The sequence below is a fragment of the Lepidochelys olivacea genome, assembly GCF_965140295.1.
Source record: "Lepidochelys olivacea isolate rLepOli2 genome assembly, chromosome: 1".
NCBI classification, from domain to species: Eukaryota; Metazoa; Chordata; order Testudines; family Cheloniidae; genus Lepidochelys; species Lepidochelys olivacea.
This window is the reverse complement of record NC_140411.1, coordinates 18,180,295-18,202,410: the sequence shown is the minus strand read 5'-3', so window position 1 is coordinate 18,202,410 and position 22,116 is coordinate 18,180,295. Positions and strand designations below refer to the sequence as shown.

General features: G+C 45.6%; 1 protein-coding gene across 4 annotated transcripts in view; it reads left to right on the top strand.

The window, feature by feature from the left end:
* The window catches only part of GAB2 (GRB2 associated binding protein 2), a 180,550-nt gene that overhangs the window by 82,363 nt on the left and 76,071 nt on the right, over positions 1 to 22,116 (top strand). Inside the window, exon 1 of one of the 4 annotated variants that reach the window (XM_084643552.1) lies at positions 15,956 to 15,973. The exons of the other annotated variants lie outside the window; for them this stretch is intronic. The gene's annotated coding sequence lies outside the window, so the exon portion shown is untranslated. Of the gene's footprint in view, positions 1 to 15,955; positions 15,974 to 22,116 lie in introns of those variants that run through there. 4 annotated transcript variants of the gene reach the window in all.

The following is a 22,116-nucleotide window of genomic DNA, read 5'->3' as shown; positions in this document are numbered from 1 at the left end:
CACCCCAACTGTAAATGAGTGTAATTAGACTGTTTCTGACATCTGAGCCACACCAGGCCTGCCCAGGAGTACAGACAGTCCTGTAATATGCTCCTCCGCTCTAGTTTTGCTGTTACCAAGCTCATTTTCGGTTTGTGGAGGCTGCCTCCCAATTGGAACATGCTGTCCTTAATCACAGCACAGTTCTGGGTCTGAGTGACATGTTTACGCGCATGTTCTGCTCTGCTGCACTGACCCATCAGCTGTCAGCACGCTCACAGAGCCATGATAAGTGCTACATGCTAAAGCAGATAGAGCTGATGCAGGCAGAGGCAGTGAAATACAAACTGGTGTGTCTCAACTGTGTTGTTTTTCTTTATTTATTATCCCTATTATGGTAGCACCTTGATGCCCCAACTGCGATCGGACTCCATTGGTACAAGGGGTAAGAGTGAGTCTCTGTTGCGAAGAGCTGGCAGGCAGGGTGATCTAGTGGCTAGTGCATTGAAGTGGGAGTCAAGAGACCCCAGGTTCCGTTCCCGCCACTGACCTTTTGTGTGACCTTGAGTAGGTCACTTTGGGCTTGTCTACACTACAGACACCTATGCCAGCAAAGCCCCCTAGTGGAGATGTGGTGTATGCTGGCACAAGGCGTTCTTCTGTCAGTATAGGTACCCCGCCACCCTGAAGGACATTTGCTATCCCAACAAAAGCACTCTTCTGTGGGTAGAATTGCATCTATGCTGAGTGTGATGTCGGCTAGGAGGTGTGGTTTTTGTCATTCTCCGAGCTGACATAGCTCTGCCAGCAAACCTTTGTTTTGTACAATAAGCCTTCACTCCTCTTTCCCCTCCTATTCTTTGCCTGTCTTGTTTATTTAGATTTTAAGTCTTTTTGAACAGGGACAGTCTCCTACTATGTACAACACCCAGCTCAATGGGACCCTGTTCTTAGCTGGTTGTTACCATAAACAGAAATAATCATTTAAATAGACAAAGGAAAGGAACTGAGACAGAGAGAGGTTAAGTGACTTGTTTAAGGTCACACAGGAAGTCTGTAGCAGAGTCAGGGATTTAGCACAGATCTCCCAAGTCCTCACACAATGTCTCAACCTGAAGATCCCCCTTCTTCTCTAAGGATGACTGTGCTGAAAAAAACAGTGCCATCCTCTTAATTTATTAGCAGTGATATCTTGGTAGGATTTAATGTCTCACTTCTAGGGCAAGAGGCAAATCAGTATTTCATCCAAGCAGAGACAGGCATGTGCTATGACAACAAAACAGCACACAAGCCTTTTGCTGAATATTAAGGAGCCTTGGGATTTTTTCCGAGACTAAAATTCCTTCCCATGGAGCACGAACCAGTCCCCCAGGAAAATAACCCAGGAGCCCAGGCCATTATGTAACAGTGATGCTGTGAGAAACTTCCCATGGCTGAAAGCCTGATGGGTGGATCGTTCCTCATGATAACTTCCCTCTTTTTATTCCTTATTTCAAATTAATCCACGGACACTGAGCTGCATGAATGTTTGCTTTTGATGGGGCCCTTTAACTGCATCAACTCTGCTTACAAGGATTAAACATCACTTAGCAGGAACGATGCCTTTCTCTGGGTTACTTTAAAGAAGGAAGGATCACGGAGGCTGGGGGTAGTGTGCATTCGCTCTCTCGTTGTCTCTTAGTCCTCTGTTCCAACTCTGTTTCTGTCCCTGTTTGTTTTCCTTTAACCTTTTGTGGTTCCCTTAGCTCCTGAGAACCCCTTAGAAGTGCTGAGTGGAAAATGGTTTTCCTGTCCCATGAGTGTTTTCAAGGTTTTGATCTTTCTCCTCTGTCACAAATCAGGACGAAAAGTCAAAATCTCAAAAATGTTTGTGAACCGATAATCTGGGGGGAAAAAAATCAGTTTGGGTCAATTGAAACTGTTCAATAATTTCAATTTTTTTCCATTTTGCCCTTTTTAAAAAAATAACAACATCTTTTTCATAGTATAAATTAACTTCTCAAAATGAAAAGCTGTTTTGAAGCAAATGCCCAAATGTTTCACTTTAAAACCATCATTTCAACAACTTCAGAACCCACCCCACCCCCCCCAACCACGTTTGAATTGGGAGAGTTGTCAAAACTGACACCTCCCCGTGGACAGTTTTGGTTTCAACTGCAATTGCTGAAGCACTGCAGATGCCCAAGCTGTGAGTTGAGAACCAGAGGCACCCCGCAGCTTGCAGAACTAGGCCTGATCTGTAGAATGAAGTCCCACTATAATTCCCCACTTAGCTTGCAGCTCGTCCCTCCAACCCCATTACATGCCTGGAAATGCTAAGGAGGAAAAATAAAACCTGGGTGCACTATGGACTGATGATAAGCTGCACTTCAGAGCCCAGACAAATCAAACCTTATCCTCTCCCAAAACATCCTTTTGGATATCACGCAGGGGCAGAAAGAAGGGCATCCGGGAAAGAGGGACTCAGACAGAGGAAGAGGGATGGAGAGCAATGCAAACTCACTTCTGAACCCCCTGCCCTTTGTGGCTTTAAATCTCAAGCATCACATGGCAGTGGCAGGAAATATGTAGGCAAGGGGGCTTTGGCCTTTCTGAAAATCCCACGGTAGACTCAGATGGCCGCTATAGGGCCAAACCCTCTTTGCCTTACTCACGTACCTAGTTCCACTAATGCTAATGGGTCTGATTCCACTGAAGCCAATGGAGTTACACTCAGAAATGAATTTGGCCAAATGGGACTAAAACTCATGTGAGTAAAGCAAGCAAGATTCAGCTTGTGATCATCCAGTGGCCTGAATTCAAGACTAGGAGCCAGGAATTCTGTCTGTTTCTATTGCCCATCCCCACGGTAGCTAAGTGCCTCCCAATGATTAATGGATTTTACCCTCACAAATGCTCCTGTGCAGCAGGGCAGTATTATCCCCATTTTATAGATGGGGAACTGAGGCACACAGAAACTAAGTGACTTTCCCCCATGTCACACCCAAAGTCTGTATTGAAGCTGTGAATTGAACCCAGACCGACTGCCCTTTCTAATAGATCCACCTTCCTACTGAGAAAGCCTGAGTTTTAATCTCACCTGAGACATGGCTTCCTCTGAGGCCCTGAGCAACCCTCAGAGGCCAATATCTTCAAAAGTAGCCACTGATTCCTGAGGGCCCAACTTGCGACCCTTATGGTTTGATTTTCAGAGGTGCTGAGCACCTGCAGCTCCCGTTGACTTCAATGGGGTTCTTCCTGGTCGCAAAACTTGCATGGGCAACGTTACCTGGCCAGAACCTTAATTCCAGCACTTCCTGATATCTGCATGCTCAGTTGTACAAACATGTGCCCTGACCAGGGAAGAAAGGGAAGAAGGAAGATCCTGGGAACTACAGGCCAGTCAGCCTCACCTCAGTCCCTGGAAAAATCATGGAGCAGGTCCTCAAAGAATCAATCCTGAAGCACTTGCATGAGAGGAAAGTGATCAGGAACAGCCAGCATGGATTCACCAAGGGAAGGTCATGCCTGACTAATCTAATCGCCTTTTATGATGAGATTACTGGTTCTGTGGATGAAGGGAAAGCAGTGGATGTATTGTTTCTTGACTTTAGCAAAGCTTTTGACACGGTCTCCCATAGTATTCTTGTCAGCAAGTTAAGGAAGTATGGGCTGGATGAATGCACTATAAGGTGGGTAGAAAGCTGGCTAAATTGTCGGGCTCAACGGGTAGTGATCAATGGCTCCATGTCTAGTTGGCAGCCGGTATCAAGTGGAGTGCCCCAAGGGTCGGTCCTGGGGCCGGTTTTATTCAATATCTTCATAAATGATCTGGAGGATGGTGTGGATTGCACTCTCAGCAAATTTGCGGATGCTACTAAACTGGGAGGAGTGGTAGATACGCTGGAGGGGAGGGATAGGATACAGAAGGACCTAGACCAATTGGAAGATTGGGCCAAAAGGAATCTGATGAGGTTCAATAAGGATAAGTGCAGGGTCCTGCACTTAGGACGGAAGAACCCAATGCACAGCTACAGACTAGGGACCGAATGGCTAGGCAGCAGTTCTGCGGAAAAGGACCTAGGGGTGACAGTGGACGAGAAGCTGGATATGAGTCAGCAGTGTGCCCTTGTTGCCAAGAAGGCCAATGGCATTTTGGGATGTATAAGTAGGGGCATAGCGAGCAGATCGAGGGACGTGATCGTTCCCCTCTATTCGACATTGGTGAGGCCTCATCTGGAGTACTGTGTCCAGTTTTGGGCCCCACACTTCAAGAAGGATGTGGATAAATTGGAGAGAGTCCAGCGAAGGGCAACAAAAATGATTAGGGGACTGGAACACATGACTTATGAGGAGAGGCTGAGGGAGCTGGGATTGTTTAGCCTGCAGAAGAGAAGAATGAGGGGGGATTTGATAGCTGCTTTCAACTACCTGAAAGGGGGTTCCAAAGAGGATGGCTCTAGACTGTTCTCAATGGTAGCAGATGACAGAACGAGGAGTAATGGTCTCAAGTTGCAGTGGGGGAGGTTTAGATTGGATATTAGGAAAAACTTTTTCACTAAGAGGGTGGTGAAACACTGGAATGCGTTACCTAGGGAGGTGGTAGAATCTCCTTCCTTAGAGGTTTTTAAGGTCAGGCTTGACAAAGCCCTGGCTGGGATGATTTAACTGGGAATTGGTCCTGCTTTGAGCAGGGGGTTGGACTAGATGACCTTCTGGGGTCCCTTCCAACCCTGATATTCTATGATTCTATGATTCTATGACCCTGCCAGGAGCTCTGCGCAGCTGGATCCAGCACCAATGCAGGGCCCCAGTGAAGTGAATAGGACAGTGCACCGGCACAGAGACCCGTATGCCAAGAGCCCATTGCAGAACCAGGGCCAAAACGTTCTAACAGTTCATGGGGTCGGCCCTGATAGAACATGATGGCAATTGGCTACAGCATGGATTGACAGGTCGGGGGAATTCCTTGAAGGTGCTTCTGTTACTGTTTTTAGGGATGTTTGTGTTACCATTTCATAGGACTACTGCTCTCTCCTGCAGCCGCTTATTGCTGAATTTGAGAGACCAAGAACACCCAAACAGTTGCAAAACTCAACCACAATTATCCAAGCATCATGGTCAAAAATCGTTTAATGATTAATCAAATGACTAAAGAACTGATCCAAAGCTCATTGAGGTCAGTGGAAAAAACCCTATTGATTTCAGTGAGCTTTGGATCAGGCACAAACTAAGTAGTTTGATAAAGTGCTTTTTAGGGTACATAGTCTCTCAAATTAACTACTGACTGACGGGGTTGATAGGAAAGTTTCCCTGAAGACAGATTGCTTCATAACTGCCTGCTGCAGGGTTTCTTGTACTTTCCTTTGAAACATCTGTTCTGTCCATTGTCAAAGGCTACATGGACGACCGGTTCAATCCAGTAGGTAATTCCTATATGCATAGCACCTGTATCACACTCACGTACCACAGTGCTGGGTATGGGATAAGAAGCTAAATGGATGGGTAGAGTCATGACTAGGAGTAATAGGATGAAATTAAAAACAGGCTGAATACCAGGAAATACTTCCCGATAGTGAAGGGGAAGTGGTGGAAGCCCTAGAATGAGTCATTTAAATCCAGCTGGGACAAATCAATGGAGCAAACACTGCAATAGGCAATCCTGCACAGGTAGGGGAAGCTGGACTATCATAAGTGTAGTAGGGTTTTTTTCACCTCAACCCTAGATAGGAAGTTTTAATTAATCCAGGGCCACTTTTCATAGTTCTCTATTCTGAATTACCCAGGAAGGGAACCCGAAGGAGAATAAAACATTCAGCAACTGTACCTTTGTATTTACAGCACTGATGCCACAGCAGTGGCCATGAGCATGAATGGCCTTGAGAAGTGCTGTCATTCATCACAGATTTCCACAGTGCGGGGTCCCTAGGTCACGTTATACAGCTGAGCCCACATGGCTGGCCCCATCATAAAGGACATGACTGATTAACTCTGACATTGCCTATGGCGCATACTGAGTGGGATGCATTTCAGTGGGCCGATTCTGAAGTGAGTGTCAGTCAATATTTGTGTAGTGTCTTCACTGAAAGACCAGAAGAAGGGGTAAATTACTCCAGCTTAGACTTCTCTGGAGCTCACTCCAAATCTGGCAGAAACTTAGTTGTCCGAATTCAGAGGTGATGTGCAAAGGGTTGTGTGTATTGTGCACATTGATAAGTGGGGATGAGTCTAAGCTGGTGTTGTACACACCTTGTGGGGAGAGGCAGTGGGTGTGCATTACGCCACCTTAGTTGCCTTCTAGGCTCACCAGTGAATTTAGTCCTCTATGTCTATGGGGAGTCAATGGAACCTGTGGGCATTCACTGAAAGTCAGACCGATGGTGCACTCACATTGCATCCTTCTACTCTAGCTGGATTTCTCTGTGATGTTTCAGTTTAACCTATGTACGTCTCTATATACAAGTACAGCAGACTCTCACTAATAGAGCTGGGTGAAAGATGGACTTCAGTTTGATGCCAATTCCAAAAAGTTAGAAAAAAATAGTTTCAAGTTGAACCAAAAATGAAATTTTTCAAAATGTTTGGCCAACCACTAAGTTGGAAAACAAATTCTTTCCGGTCAAACAAATGTTTTGTTTCAATTTCAAGCATTTTCAAACATTTAAAAAAAATTAAATCAAATTAAAGGAACTTCTGAAGTAAAAAGTCATTTTGAATAAAAAAACCAGACATTTTGTTTTGAAAGTGTCAAAATGAAACATTTTGGTTTGGGAGAATTTTGGGTTTTGGTTTTTTATTTGAAATGAAGAACTTGGCAAAATAGACACAAATCTGCAAAATGTTTCAGTGTCACCATCTCTGTGTGTTTGGTTAAAAATAGTTTCAGGCACAAAATTTCACCATCTCCACTCACTAATTCTGACTTTGCTAATTTACACATCCCATTGTTTGTACTGTCAGCTACTCCCCACTTCTCGGCAAAGATCTTATTACTTTTACAAGATCCACTGCGCTGCACGACTTGAAACCGTTACAAATGAAAAGGAGTACTTGTGGCACCTTAGAGACTAACCAATTTATTAGAGCATAAGCTTTCGTGAGCTACAGCTCACTTCATCAGATGCATATCGTGGAAACTGCTGCAGACTTTATATATACACAGAGAATATGAACCAATACCTCCTCCCACCCCACTGTCCTGCTGGTGATAGCTAATCTAAAGTGATCATCAGGTGGGCCATTTCCAGCACAAATCCAGGTTTTCTCACCCTCCACCCCCCCACACAAATTCACTCTCCTGCTGGTGATAGCCCATCCAAAGTGACAACTCTTTACACAATGTGCATGACAATCAAGTTGGGCTATTTCCTGCACAAATCCAGGTTTTCTCACATCCCCCCCACCCCCATACACACACAAACTCACTCTCCTGCTGGTAATAGCTCATCCAGACTGACCACTCTTCAAGTTTAAATCCAAGTTAAACCAGAACATCTTGGGGGGGGGGGGGGGGTAGGAAAAAACAAGAGGAAACAGGCTACCTTGCATAATGACTTAGCCACTCCAAGTCTCTATTTAAGCCTAAATTAATAGTATCCAATTTGCAAATGAATTCCAATTCAGCAGTTTCTCGCTGGAGTCTGGATTTGAAGTTTTTTTGTTTTAAGATAGCGACCTTCATGTCTGTGATTGCGTGACCAGAGAGATTGAAGTGTTCTCCGACTGGTTTATGAATGTTATAATTCTTGACATCTGATTTGTGTCCATTTATTCTTTTACATAGAGACTGTCCAACTGGAGATTTGCAAATTGGATACTATTAATTTAGGCTTAAATAGAGACTTGGAGTGGCTAAGTCATTATGCAAGGTAGCCTGTTTCCTCTTGTTTTTTCCTACCCCCCCCCCCCCCAGATGTTCTGGTTTAACTTGGATTTAAACTTGAAGAGTGGTCAGTCTGGATGAGCTATTACCAGCAGGAGAGTGAGTTTGTGTGTGTATGGGGGTGGGGGGGATGTGAGAAAACCTGGATTTGTGCAGGAAATAGCCCAACTTGATTGTCATGCACATTGTGTAAAGAGTTGTCACTTTGGATGGGCTACCACCAGCAGGAGAGTGAATTTGTGTGGGGGGGTGGAGGGTGAGAAAACCTGGATTTGTGCTGGAAATGGCCCACCTGATGATCACTTTAGATAAGCTATTACCAGCAGGACAGTGGGGTGGGAGGAGGTATTGGTTCATATTCTCTGTGTATATATAAAGTCTGCAGCAGTTTCCATGATATGCATCTGATGAAGTGAGCTGTAGCTCACGAAAGCTTATGCTCTAATAAATTGGTTAGTCTCTAAGGTGCCACAAGTACTCCTTTTCTTTTTGCGAATACAGACTAACACGGCTGTTACTCTGAAACGTTACAAATGAGTGACACTTGGAAAATGCATCGCAAAATGTTATTTTGCCAGGCATATTCTATGTTCTTTTATTGGTTTATTTTCCTTCTAATTTGCAGTAGGTCACCCAGACTGTGCGAGCTAGCAAGGTTCCATAGCATTTTGCCTTCCTTTTGCTTTGTGGCTACTTGTAAAAGGCCATGTGCTGCCCTCACGCAGGCCTTGCAAGCCTGGTGGGGCACTGCAGATGTGCAGCACCTTAATGTCCTAAAACTGGGGCATCAGTGCATTCACAATAAAAGGTCTGAGTGAGGGGAAGCCAAAACCAACTAACAAAACAGCATGTCCACTTTATTAAGGTCTTAGGGAAGGAGCAATTGCCACAACAGTGCATAAAGCCCTCACCTCTGGACGCTAGGTCAAAGCTCCCAAACTTAAACGCAACAAAATAAAGCCTCTGAATCTTGTCAGGCTGGTCCTCTGGAGTCTGAGAGACAGCCCACCAACTGCTGCAGCCTGCATGGCTCCTAATCCTCTCCCCCTTGCTCAGCTTCCTGTTCCTGTTTAAATAGCCCAGCCCTAGGGTGAGACAGGGCCCCGTTGGTTATACCTAGGCTGTCTTGGTTGTAGACTCCACCCTGCCCCTTAAAGGGGCAGCACACTCCTTCACACTACTCTTTAATTACCTCTTATCTGGCACCCTTAGTTCCTTATTAGTAAAATCTAAAATGGCAGACACTGACTTTTGTACAGCTTCTTTCTGAGGCATACAACTTTAATGGCAGAATTCTCTCCTGTTTCGAGAGCTAGACACAGTCATCTCCTCAAAATTAGACTGAAGCAGGACATGTGTGATGCATAGGTCTTGTGGCTGGCCCCACTGCATGGGGGGGTGAATTTCCCCTATGGGAATGAAACTTATGCCATGATCATTCCTCACCCAGCAGAAAAAACACAGAAGAGGGAACACTGGTTTGATGGCACCGAGTGATGTACAAGCTTTTCTCCAGCAAGATTACTCCCACTGCTACCCCCACGATTCAGGCAGGGTATCTGCACATTGGTTGCACCACAGGAGGATTTCCCAATGCTTGTCGCCAAGCTGTTGTTTTCAGCTGGCTGCCGCTGACAACACAGTCAATCAAACCTATTGAACGCTAGGGTCGCTAGTGAAACAGGAACAAACATTGTGCGAGCCACAATGCCTATTGGGCACCCATAAAGACAGACTTTCCAGCTGCAGCACAACATTCACGCAGGAGGAATGGAAAAGGAAAACCGCAACGAACCAGAAAAGAGACTCTAATTAGGCAGAAGTGCAACTCACTGAAGGTTATTCAACGTCTCTCAAATACAGCGCGTAGCTTTGCTGTCTGCCATGGCTCTGCTCCCACTCACGCCAGCTGAGGATCTGGCTGTGTGCCTTTTGAAAAGGCTAATCAGTCACATAGAAAGCTGCCACACGAACTGTCTGATGGTGCATTCACCTGGAATGCTGAAAGCAGCTGTCTGTCCCAAGGGTGAAGCTTGAGGGGGCCTGAGCAGGATGCTGTCAGTGGTGGCCGCTGGTCTCTGGAATCTATTCCTCCTGGAAACACATCTAGAAAGTATTGTCCGGTTTTACCTGTTTCTGCAGGCTTTTGGCTAACTGGAGGCTCTGCAACACACTGGCATTCCACCTGCAGTCTGGGTTTTCTCTGTCCTTTTCTTTTAATGCATGGGGTGGGAGGAAGTCATGATCCACTTGTTCTCTGTGCTTGAACTAAGGCATGGACGATGCACCCTTCTTGAGGGTGCCAGTTCCATTGTTTCAGCGGGCTGCCATGGCTGCACAGTGGGATGCTGTTCCTTAGGTAACTGGAGTCAGTCCTGTGGAGGTAGGATACAGATGAGACCAAAACTTTGATTTGATTCTGTATTTCACTGGGAGCCTGAGCAGAGCGCCAAGATGATGGGCTTTTCAGTAGGTGATATGCATTGTTCTGTTGCAATGGAAGCTTCATCATGGTCATCAGTTTAATTCCTAGATAAAATGAATTGCAATAATCCAGTCTACAGGATACAAATCCAAGGATTGCCATGGACAAATCAGAGTCTGATATGGTAGAGTGCAGTCTTCTGCCCAGCTGTAGCTGGAAGGAAATTTTTTTTTTCAGCCATAGCTATTTGGATACTTAAGGGAAATTGGGAAGTCCAGAAAGACCCCCAAGACTGTGAACCATCTTGATAAAATTTGTATCTATATCCAATCTGCAAACATGGTCTGAGGATATTTGCAGATTTGCATGGAAGTGTAGGACTGGAAGGGACTTCGAGAGGTCATCTAGGCCAGTCCCCTGCACTCAAGGCAGGACTACGTAATAACTAGACCTTTCTTGACAGGCGTTTGTCTAACTAACCTGTTTTTAAAATCCTCCAGTGACAGAGATTCCACAACCTCCCTAGGCAATTTGTTCCAGTGCTTAACTACCCTAATGGTTAGGAATTTTTTTCCTAATGTCCAACCTAAACCTGCCTTGCTGCAATTTAAGCCCATTGCTTCTTGTCCTACAATTTTTCACCCTCTTCTCTGTAACAACATTTTATGTACTTGAAAACTGTTATCATGTCCCCTCTCAGTCTTCTCCAGACTAAACAAACCCAATTTTTTCAGTCTTCCTTCATAGGTCATATTTTCTAGACCTTTAATCCTTTTTGTCTCTCTCCTCTGTCATAATGTTTCTCTCTCCCACTAGTATAACCTCCATCTTCTCTGAGGCCAGTTTCAGACAACTTCTCTTCACCCAGATGCTGATGGCTCCCAGACACTGGGATAGATGGGACACTGGGCTGTTAAGGTCTGATCATAAAGAAATGCAGAGCTGGGTGTTGCCTACATTTTCCTGGCAGGGGGATCCACAGAGTCTCCTAAGGTCCCCCAACGGCTTCATATAGACATTGACTATGCTTGAGAGAAGGTTTGAGGCTGGTGGGATTCCAGAGGTGAGGGCTGTGGAACCAGAATAGGGAAGTTGCCCATCATGACCCTCCGGATTCATTCCAAGAGTAAAGATCGGCACATCTCAGCGCTTTCCTCCTTTTCACCCATCTCTGAGATGCGACAGCAGTAATTGGTGGTTGACTGTGTCAAATGCTGCAGGAGAGATTCAGCAGTGCGATTATGGATGGATGTCCCTTGTCTGTGGATAAGAGGAGGGCATCTATCATCAATGCAATCAGTAATGTCTCTTTCCCATGACGTAGCCTGAAACCTGACTGGGGCTGGGGAATCTAGGACATGGACAATGTACAGGCGGAGTTGGGCGACAGCTCTTCACTAGCTTTGAGCAGTAGCTAGAGAGATTGGTAGCACAAAGTGATGATTTTTTATATATTAGCCAGACTGTTGATGATTTGGGCTGGGGGGAAGGGAGCTTTTGCTTTCCAGGGATGTATGAAGGATGCTGTACCCGTATAGGATATATTAGTGGAGAGGCTGCTTAAGTCATTAGGCATAATTATAGCACCTCTAACTGAACAATGGAATGACATGCCTTTGAATCACTTGTCGCTCTTGCTCTCTGCACACTGATGATGAGCTGTTACAACTAAACAGACCAAAAGCAAACAAACACCACCTGCTGCTAGCCAAAGACGTGTTGGATTAAAAGGTACTCTAGCTGTGTAAACAGGAGTCAGCTGAGGACAAATTGTTTGCATGTAGTTTGGAGAACTGCCTTTTAGATTATGGGGGGCAGGGATGGATGGCTCAGGTAACTAGCAATTATCCTTTCAGCTCTGGGATAACAGCTGGAACCCAGACGATGCTGGAAGTGACTGAGAATCGCCATGGTCTATTCTATTGTAAAAGGAGTTGGTGGCCATAGTGAGTTTATGTCCACACGGTAGTAGGATGCTGCACTCTCATTCACCTGCCTGCACTGGTCCATCAGAAAGCCTAAGACCTAACTGGCATTACATTGACATTAACATCTGCATGGATTTTCCATACTCACTGCTAGCCCTTACCCGTCTCTGTCTCTGCTCAGATGTGGTTCCTCTGAGTCAGAGATAAGGCAAATTAGTGGGAATGGAGTGATTCAGTGGGAAGCCTGGGCACTGCCACTGCCTCCATAAGTCGAGGACTTTTCTCTCCAGAGATGTCAGTTCCGCATCATCGATGATCATCAGAAATGTTGTGAACCCACAGGGTAAAAAGTATCCATACGCAATGAGCTAGCTCAAGGTCTATGCCCCATTTAAGCCTTAAAGATGTGGGACTTAATTGATGCCTAGACCCTCTGATGCTCTTCTGCACGGGGGTAAATTTCACCCAGTGTGAGCTATCGAACGAAAGGCTTTATTTTCTTAGGAATTCAATGGTAGCTCAGCCACAGTTAGGTCAATATCCCTCTTAATGCAGGAAGCCTGGCTATAATCAACACTGTTGTTGTGGATGAAAGAACAATAATAGCACTTGATAAAAGCTTCGCTTTGATTGTCTAGAGTAGGCCAAGTCACCAAGGCTGGCATGAAAAACATAAAAGAAACAAAAGCTGGCTGATAATGTAACAGAGCATTCGCTTATTACAAAGTATTCTGTACAAAGCCAGATGAGCTCTGGACTGAGCCAAAGAACCAATCTCAGATTCCTCTGTGTGAGTCTTGGGGAAATGTTTTCACACACAGAGGCATGGCTTATACAGCTCGAAGAACTGTTCAACAATAATTCTGCTCACTTCTACACTTCTATGGGACCTGGTGTGACAATGCAACATCATGACTCAGTCTCATGTCATCGGAATTCAAGACATGTGAAAGGGCCCTGCTGACCTGATCTGATCTTCCCAGGCTGGATCAGCGTGAGCTTGGCTTTCCAGTAAAACCATCCAATTGGCTTGAAGAAAACTCACACTCAAATGTCTGTGGCCTTGATACACACACACACATACATACGTCTTGTGCCATACAGTCTTTATCTCTCCTTGCCTAAGCTAGGCCATAGGTCTATCATGTAATGGCCACCCTGTGTGTTAATTGCAATAAGAGGAAGGATGGTCCAGTGGTTAAGTCATTAGCCTGAGTTTGGGGAACACAGGTTAAATTCTGTGCTCTGCCATGAAGTGCTTGGGTGAGTCTCTGTGCCTTTGTTCCCTGTCTATAACATGGGATAACATACTTCCCTCCCGCAGTGGGAGTAGTGAGGAAAAAGACATGAAAGATTGTGAGGTACTTAGAGGCTATGGTGATCATACCTATGTAAGTAACTTACAAGCCCTGTAGAATGCCCTAGAGGGAGCAAGCTGGTAGAAGCACTGGATGATCTAATAGGTCTTTTCCCGCCCTACCACCTATGATTCTGTGCAGAAGTCAAACCTGTGTGCCTGATTCTGTGAGCCCTCTGTCTGGATGTTTTCCCAAGAATCATGACATGTTAATGGGTGCTTAGGCCAGTTCCATCCCTGGTTTAACCAAGGATTGATTCAGCCCAAGCAGCATTCCTGAGTTGCTTCCAGATTAATGCCAGAGTTCATTTTGGAACCTGGAAGAAAACATAAAACCATCACTGGTATAGTGTGCAGATGATACAAAAATTGAGGGGGTGGTAAGTAATGTAGAGGACAGGTCAGAGATACAGAGTAATCTTGACCGCTCAGTAAGCTGGGCTCAAGCAAACAATATACATTTAAATACGGCTACATGTAAAATCATATGTCTAGGAACAAAAAATGTAGGCCATACTTACCAGAAGGGGGACTGTATCCTGAGAAGAAGTGATTCTGAAAAAGATTTCGGGGTAGTGGTGGATAATCAGCTGAACATGAGTTCACCATGCGACATTATGGCCAATAGGGCTAATGCGATCCAGGGATGCAGAAACAGGAATTTCAAGTAGTAGGGAGGTTATTTTTACTTCTGTATTTGGCACTGGTGCAACCACTGTTGGAATATTGTGTCCAGTTCTGGTGTTCACAATTCAAGAAGGATGGAGAGGGTTTTCAGAAGAGCCACGAGAATTATTAAACGGTTAGAAAACTTGCCTTCTAGTGACAGCAGGGCCGGATTTCCAATTAAGCACGTAGACACGTGCCCAGGGACGCCGGCGTTCTAGAGACACCTAAAAGTAAAAAGTGAGTTAAAAGTTTCATTTTTTATGGAAAATACAAAGGTCAGCTGTAGGCAGGGGTAGGGCACTGAAGATGCTGTGCCTAGGGGCACATAAGGCATCCACTGCATGCATCCAATGAAGTGAGCTGTAGCTCACGAAAGCTTATGCTCAAATAAATTTGTTCGTCTCTAAGGTGCCACAAGTACTCCTTTTCTTTCTGCGGATACAGACGAACATGGCTCCTACTCTGAAACCTGTCAAAAGATTCAAGAAGCTCAATCTCTTTAGCTTATATAAGAACGGCCATAATGGGTCAGACCAATGGTCCATATAGCCCAGTATCCTGTCTTCCAACAGAGGCCAATGCCAGGTGCTTCAGAGGGAATGAACAGAATAGGGCAATTATCGAGTGATCCACCCCTTGTTGTCCAGTCCCAGCATCTGGCAGTCAGAGGCTTAGGGACATCCAGAGCTTGGGGTTGCATCCCTGACCATGTTGGCCAATAGCCACTGATGGACCTGTCCTCCATGAACTTATCTAGTTCTTTTTTTAACCCAGTTATACTTTTGGCCTTTGCAACATCCCCAGGCAACAAGTTCCACAGGTTGACTGTGCATTGTGTGAAGAAATATTTCTTTTTTTTTTTTGTTTAAACTTGCTGCCTATTAATTTCATTGGGTGACACCTAATTCTTGTGTTATGTGAAGGGGTAAATAACATGTCCATATTCACTTTCTCCACACCCATCATGGTTTTATAGTCGTCTAGCGTATCCCCGCTCAGTCAGCTCTTGTCTAAGATGAACAATGCCAGTCTTTTTAATCTCTCCTCATATGGATGCAGTTTCATACCCCTCATCATTCTTGTTCCCCTTCTTTGTATTTTTTCTAATTCTAATGTATCTTTTTTGAGCTGGGGCAACCAGAACTGCACACAGTATTCAAGGTGTGGGCGTATCATGGATTTATATAGTGGCATTATAATATTTTCTGTCTTCTCTATCCCTTTCCTAATGGTTCTTAACATTATCTTAGCTTTTTTGACTGCTGCTGCGCACTGAGTGGATGTTTTCAGAGAACTGTCCACAATGACTGCAAGATCTCTTTCCTGAGTGGTAGCAGCTAATTTAGACCCCATGATTTATATGTATAGTTGGGATTATGTTTTCCCATGTGCATTACTTTGCATTTACCAAAATTGAATTTTATCTGCCATTTTGTTGCCGAGTCACCCAGTTTTGACATATCCCTTTGTAAATCTTCACAGTCAGCTTTGAACTGAGCTATCTTAAGTAATTTTGTATCATCTGCAAACTTTACCACCTCAATGTTTATCCCTTTTTCCAGATCATTTATGAATATGTTGAACAGCAATGGACCCAGCACAGATCCTTGGAGGACCCTGCTATTTATCTCTCTCCATTGTGAAAACTGACCATTTATTCCTACCCTTTGTTTCCTGTCTTCGAACCAGACACTGATCCATAAGAGAACCTTCTCTCTCATCTAATGACTACTTACTTTGCTTAACAGACTTTGGTGAGGGAACTTGTCAAAGGCTTTCTGGAAATCTAAGTATGCTATATCCACTGGATCCCCTTTGTCCACATGTTTGTTGACACCCTCAAAGAATTCTCATAGATTGGTGAGGCTTGATTTCCCTTTACAAAAGCTTAACAAAGAGAAGGTTAAGGAGTGACTTGATTATAGTCTACAAATATCTCCATGGGGAACAACTATTTAATAATGGGCGCTTCAAGGTTATAACACAATCCAATGGCTGGAAGTTGAAGCTAGACAAATTCACTGGAAATAAGGCGTACACGTATAACAGTGAGAGTAACTAATCATTGGAGCAAATTGCCAAGGGCCATGGTGGATTCTCCATCACGGACTATTTTTAAATCAAGATTGGATGTTCTTCTAAAAGATCTGCTCTAGGAATTGTTTTTGGGAAGTTCCATGGCTTGTGTTATACAAGAGGTCAGACTAGATGATCACAATGGTCCCTTCTGGCCATGGAATCTATAATTATTATTTGTATTATGCAGAGTCCCAAATTGAGATCAGGGCTCCATTGTGCTAGGTGCTGTGAGTCTCTGCCTCACAATGCTTAAACTCTAAACAGCTATGACAGACAAAAGATGGGAAGGGAACCAGAGAAGCAAAGTGACATGACCAAGGTCACACAGCAAATCAGTGGTAGAGTCGGGGTAGAATTCAGGTTTTCCTATTCCCATTCTAGTATCCTATCTACTAGACCACACTCACTCTACCACTCAGACTGAGCTGCTGTCTTCCTCGTGCTGTGTCTGGCTGAGTTTATGAGGCAGACATTACATATCCCCACCCCTCACAAGGGCCACAAGATGATACCCTAATTCACTCAGCACTTTGCTGTGTTCTTATACAGCTTCCTTAGGCCAGAGAACTCAGATACCTAGAGGCTTGCCTCAAATTACTAATGGCCCCATCATCAGCTAAGGTAAATGGATGTCATCTCAGTGGAGCTATGCTGATTTACACCAGCTCAGGATCTGGTGCTGAAGCTTGGTAAACTAAACACCAACAACAAACCTGTTACTAAGTTGTATTCAGTCAGGTCTGTTTTCACAAAGTGGTGCTGCAGTGACCTCAATGACAGTAAGAGGAAAGGCTTTGTCTTCAGTGAAATTCACCACTGTCTGTTTCTTTTGGTTTCCAAAGAATAATCCTGCCAAGACTGTGGAATCAGTGCCAGATTGTGAAGGGACTGAGTGTAGTCTGATAATGCGTGGATACTAATGCACTGAATAATAGAAAAGTTTCCAGACTATACAGCTTATACGTCCAATACACAGAGGCTTTGCACAACGTGACAAACCTCAGCCTCACTTAGCCTGAATTTCTGTGTCAGTTTCAGAAAAGTTTAGATAACTCAACAGGATTGAGACTAGACTTGGTTGCTGAAACAACACAGACCTTCAGGCCTGTCACTGGCACACTGATTAACGTTCAAATGCAGAGCTACGAATGCAGCCAGTATCTTACCCTCCATAACCCAATGAAATCTCTCTCAAAACTGCCCTTCACTTCCGTGATAAAGGCTCTGGTCCTTTACAGCCTGGGACACACCCGTGTGAAGTCATGCCCTGTGTAACTACGGTATATGGGACCTTTTCCTATGGTGCTGCTGCCCAAGGCTCCAAGCAGCTATGGCAATGAAGGACAATCCCATTGTGATGTTATGAGCGCACATGGTGCTGTGACCAAATTGCTTTGTGATGGTGTTTGGCAATGTGGTAGGGGATGTTCTATTGGCCAGGGCACAGGTTTGTGGGTTCATTTCTCAGCTCTGCCCCCGACTCCTGATGGGTTCATGTCCAAATCCACACCACAGTCCTCCCAACTCTGCTATAATGGGCTCCCAACGGTGAAAGAACCTCTCCAGACTGGCTGACACCCAGGCCTTTGTTGTGCTGAACCTCTGTTTATTATTATTGGTATTCCAGGAGGTCCTCGAGGCTCCAAGAAATCCCGGAGCCCCATTGCACTTGGCATTGTACACACACATAGTAAGAGACAGTCCCTGTCCTGAAGAGCTTATAGTCTAAATAGACAAGACTGAGAAAGGGTGGGAGACAAAAGGATCATTCTCCCCATTTTACAGATGGGGAACTGAGACACAGAAAGATTCAAGTGACTTGCCCAAGGTCATTCAGGGTGTCTGTGGCAGCTCTGGGAATTGACCCCAGTCATTGCCTTAGCTATGTCTTCTCCAGTGAGTCTTTATAGTGTTCCGCACCAAGGATGGAGGGGAGGCTCACCTGACTGTCCTCCCCTTTAACTACATCCACACCCTCCAAGCAGTGACCTGTCCTCCAGAGAAGTGGCCGTACCCTGTTCCTTTTGGAGCGTGGCAGTGTCAGAGTCCCTAGAAGGCAGTGGGAGCAGCTCTCAAGGATTGAATGCCCTGCCTTTGCCCCAGAGCTGTGTTTTCCCACCTCTCACCTCTGCAGATGGAGCTGGAAATCTGGGGAGCCATTTCCACATTCCCTTTGCTGTACCACTGACCCACTGCCTCCTTGTGACACTGCGGACACGTCTCGAACTCCTCAACTCCTCTCCCCCATCCCCAAGTCATGCTGCTCAGCATCCCATTAGACGCGTCAAGGCTCTTCCAGCACATCACTGGAGAGTGAATTCCTCTGGCAGGGGAAACGCAGTCAGTTCTGCTTTCTGCCAAGCTGCTAGGCCAGTGGCTGTGGGCTGAATGCGTTTAATGGGGTGTTAGTCCCTTTATGTGAAGGGGTTTGTGACAGACACAGGATGAAAACGAGGAGGGGGTATTAGCGGCTGCTGCAAAGGAGACTCGTACAGATACAAAACCATTTACGTGCACATTAACTACAGAGCTAGGGGCCAGCAGTCATGGTGAAAGCAGGCAGGATTTGGAGCCCCATTTCTTTCTCTTCACTGTTGTCTACTCATATAGACCTGGGACCATAGGGCCTGATTCTCCTCCCACCTGTGCTAGGTTTTCCCCTGGTTATCAGTCTATTGACGTCAGTGGAGTTGGTCCTGATTTTACACTAGTATAAGAAAGATCAGAATCCAGCCCATGGCATCTAGAGGTGGGAAATGACTGTCCTAGGCCGTACTAGGCCCAGCTCCTTGCCAGTTCCCTATAGGCTGGGTTATTCCTCCTTTTATAGGGTTCATTACATGTTGACAATGTGCTCAGCTCCCTGTGAGACACGAACTTCAAGAGGCTCCTCAGACACACACACACAAGATATGCCGCATTATGAAATCCATTGCCTGACAAAAGGGTGCCGGGGCCAAGACGCAGCCCTGCCTGAAACCAGATACTGATTTAAAAGGTGCTGACATTCGATCCCCCAGATGTACACGGGCAGTGGTTCCATTATGCAGCTCGCTAATCAAGTCCAGCAGAGTGGTTGGGACACCCACACCCTTTAAGGCCTTTCATAGCACGACTCGGTCAACTGAATCAAACCCAGCCTTAAGCGTGACATACGTCACATGAAGGGGCTTCCTGAACTCACGCTGTATCTCTGACAACAAGCAGAGGGCCAAAATGGCGTCTAATGTGGACCTATTCCTCGTAAAGCCTGACTGTTGGGGGCGATGCTTCCAATGTAGCAGGGGCTCCAAACATGTAAGCAGAACATGCGCAAACCCCTTCCCTGGCATGGACAACAAGGAGATCAGCCTATAGCTCTTACCTTTGCCACACCACCTCTTCCCCTTCTAAAGTGAGAGCACAATACCATCCTTCTAGGCTGTTGGCAAGGTTCCAGTTCTCCACACCAGGCAAAAGATAGCCAGAAGTAATTCCACCACTGCTTGACTTAAAAAAAAAAGGGGTGGGAGGGGGTGGGAAGAGCCAACAGCAAAACTCCCACTGATTTTGATAGAGCCAGTATTATCCTTAAGTCCCTTAGTTGCCTGCTGCAGCAGAATCACACACCTCTTATGTGCCACAAGGGGGACAAAGGCCCATGGTCTAGTCCTTAAGTGGGTTACGCTCCCAGTGGTAAGGGCAGGACACTCAAGCCCTGAATGCAGTGAAGGCCATGCTGGCAATTCTGGTGACCACATGTATGGGTGGAAACAGTGCCTGGATCAGGTGGACCCATTCATTTAACCACGTTCTGCCCCCTAAGCAGAGCACATGCTCTCCTCTCTGATCAAATTTGTTTCCTTATAATGGCCATAGCCATGGCCTTCTTATCAGCAATTGCTGTGACTGAATAATTATCAGTGAATTCCTTGCCTCACCAGTAAAAGGCAGTTTGAATGCCCGGCTTCGATGCTATCAGCATCTTTTTGCTGCAGTTTCCCCCTTCATGTCAACTAGGACACGGGCAGGGAAGGCAATGTACTACGCTGAATGTGTCAGGGCAAGCTATTACCTACCTCGTGTTCAGAGTGGAAAGTGTACACTTGCATTAACCCCACAATCACTAAGGATAAGTGTGCTTCAGCTGGCTCCTCTTGCCTCCCTCACCTGTATCCTTACCACAAACACCCTGATTCTCTCCTAAACTGCCTATCCAAGAGACACACCCTCTCTTGCAAACATTCTTTCCTGTACCGCTGCCTCCTTCCTCTTAGCCTCCAGGTATCTGCTTTTTGCACCTACTCTTCACAGACATCTTCCTCCAAAATCCAGCTCCCCCTCCCTACTTCCCTGTTGCACAGTTCACAATCTGATTGTCCAGTCGGTGACAGGTCACATGGGGAGCACACCAAGGAGGTCCCTGAGAGCGAGGCAGCAAGATTCTTGACCCAGTCTACTTACCCACTGCCAGGAATCCTCCTCATTCACTCAGTCAAGCATGCCTCAGACAAATCTTTTCCTGTCTGTGGATAAAGCACCCCCCAGCCTAGAGCACTCGGCCCATAAAACCAGCGGAGTTTCCACTTGCTGGGGATCTGGCCTCAAACCCATAAAACAGCCAGTTTCCAAGTATCATCCATCTGGAAACTGGACAGTTCTCTGAGGGATAACATGTCCTTCCTCGATTAAGAGGTTCAGTAGAATCCTCTTAAAGTAGGCACAGATCGGTCTTCATGTAACAATTAAGTAATCATCCTGATGATCAGAGGCTCAGATGAATACATTGTGCTGGGAGGTCTTTGTTATTTTTTTCTTGAATTGCCTTAAAAAGAAGTAAGGTATGCGGAATCAAAATATTTTAAAATGATCTAAAGGCCATTAAACAGCCATAATTTAGTGGAGAAGATGCCTGATATGAACAAAGGACCACACAGTGGAAGTTTATGCCACACAAACATCATTTTACAGCTGTTAAGCTACTGGCCCTACTCCACCATAAAAAAAAAAAAGCTATTGAACAAATTTAACCCTTGGATCAAACTACATGGGAGTGAAATGAGAGGCTCTGGTATAGCTGGGGAAATGGAAGCAGGCAAAGGTTTCAAGCTGGAAATAGAAGGGACCAGAAATAAGTAAAATCGGAAAATTGAAAACAAAACTGTGAACAGGCAATGTTTTTAGTGAGAGACAGTGTGGGCCAGTGGCTAGAGCACAAAACTGGGATTTCAAAGGGCTGCATTCTTTTCCTGGCTGATGTGCTGTGTGCCCATCTTCTGTGCTCTATAGGTGTTTATGCTGCACTCATTCCTGTGGTATCTGAGCTCCTTCCAGTCGTGCACTGAGCAACGTGACAATGCCTCTGTCACCTGTCGTTTGTTCTCATCCTGTCTCCTGGATGTTGGTTTGGTAGGGGCTTGTGTTTAAATATACACATTGCTATGTATCCACATGAGAGAAGGCAAGGTCAAAGCAGCACACCTGGGACTTGCAGCAAAAAGTAGGGCAGCTGGGGAAGGTCCTTAGCTCATGGGGGGAATTTGTTCCACAGTTACAGACAGTCCCCGAAGAAGCTCTAGCTCCTGCGTGGATGAGCTTTATTCTTATCGTGGAGTGTCACAGCCCAGGGGTCTTGAACACAGCCCTGCCAGGGCCATGGGCACAGCCCCATTCCAGTCCTCCACCCTGCTAGCAATAGTTTAGCTCAGGCCCCGAAGCCCAGCCCCAGTGTGAGGCTCCACCCCGAGGTCTGATTGGCAGACTCCCAGAGTGGCTGATTGGCCCGCTGGCCCTACTGAAGCCAGCAGCAGGAAAAGGAAGCGGTGTGTACAACTAGGCT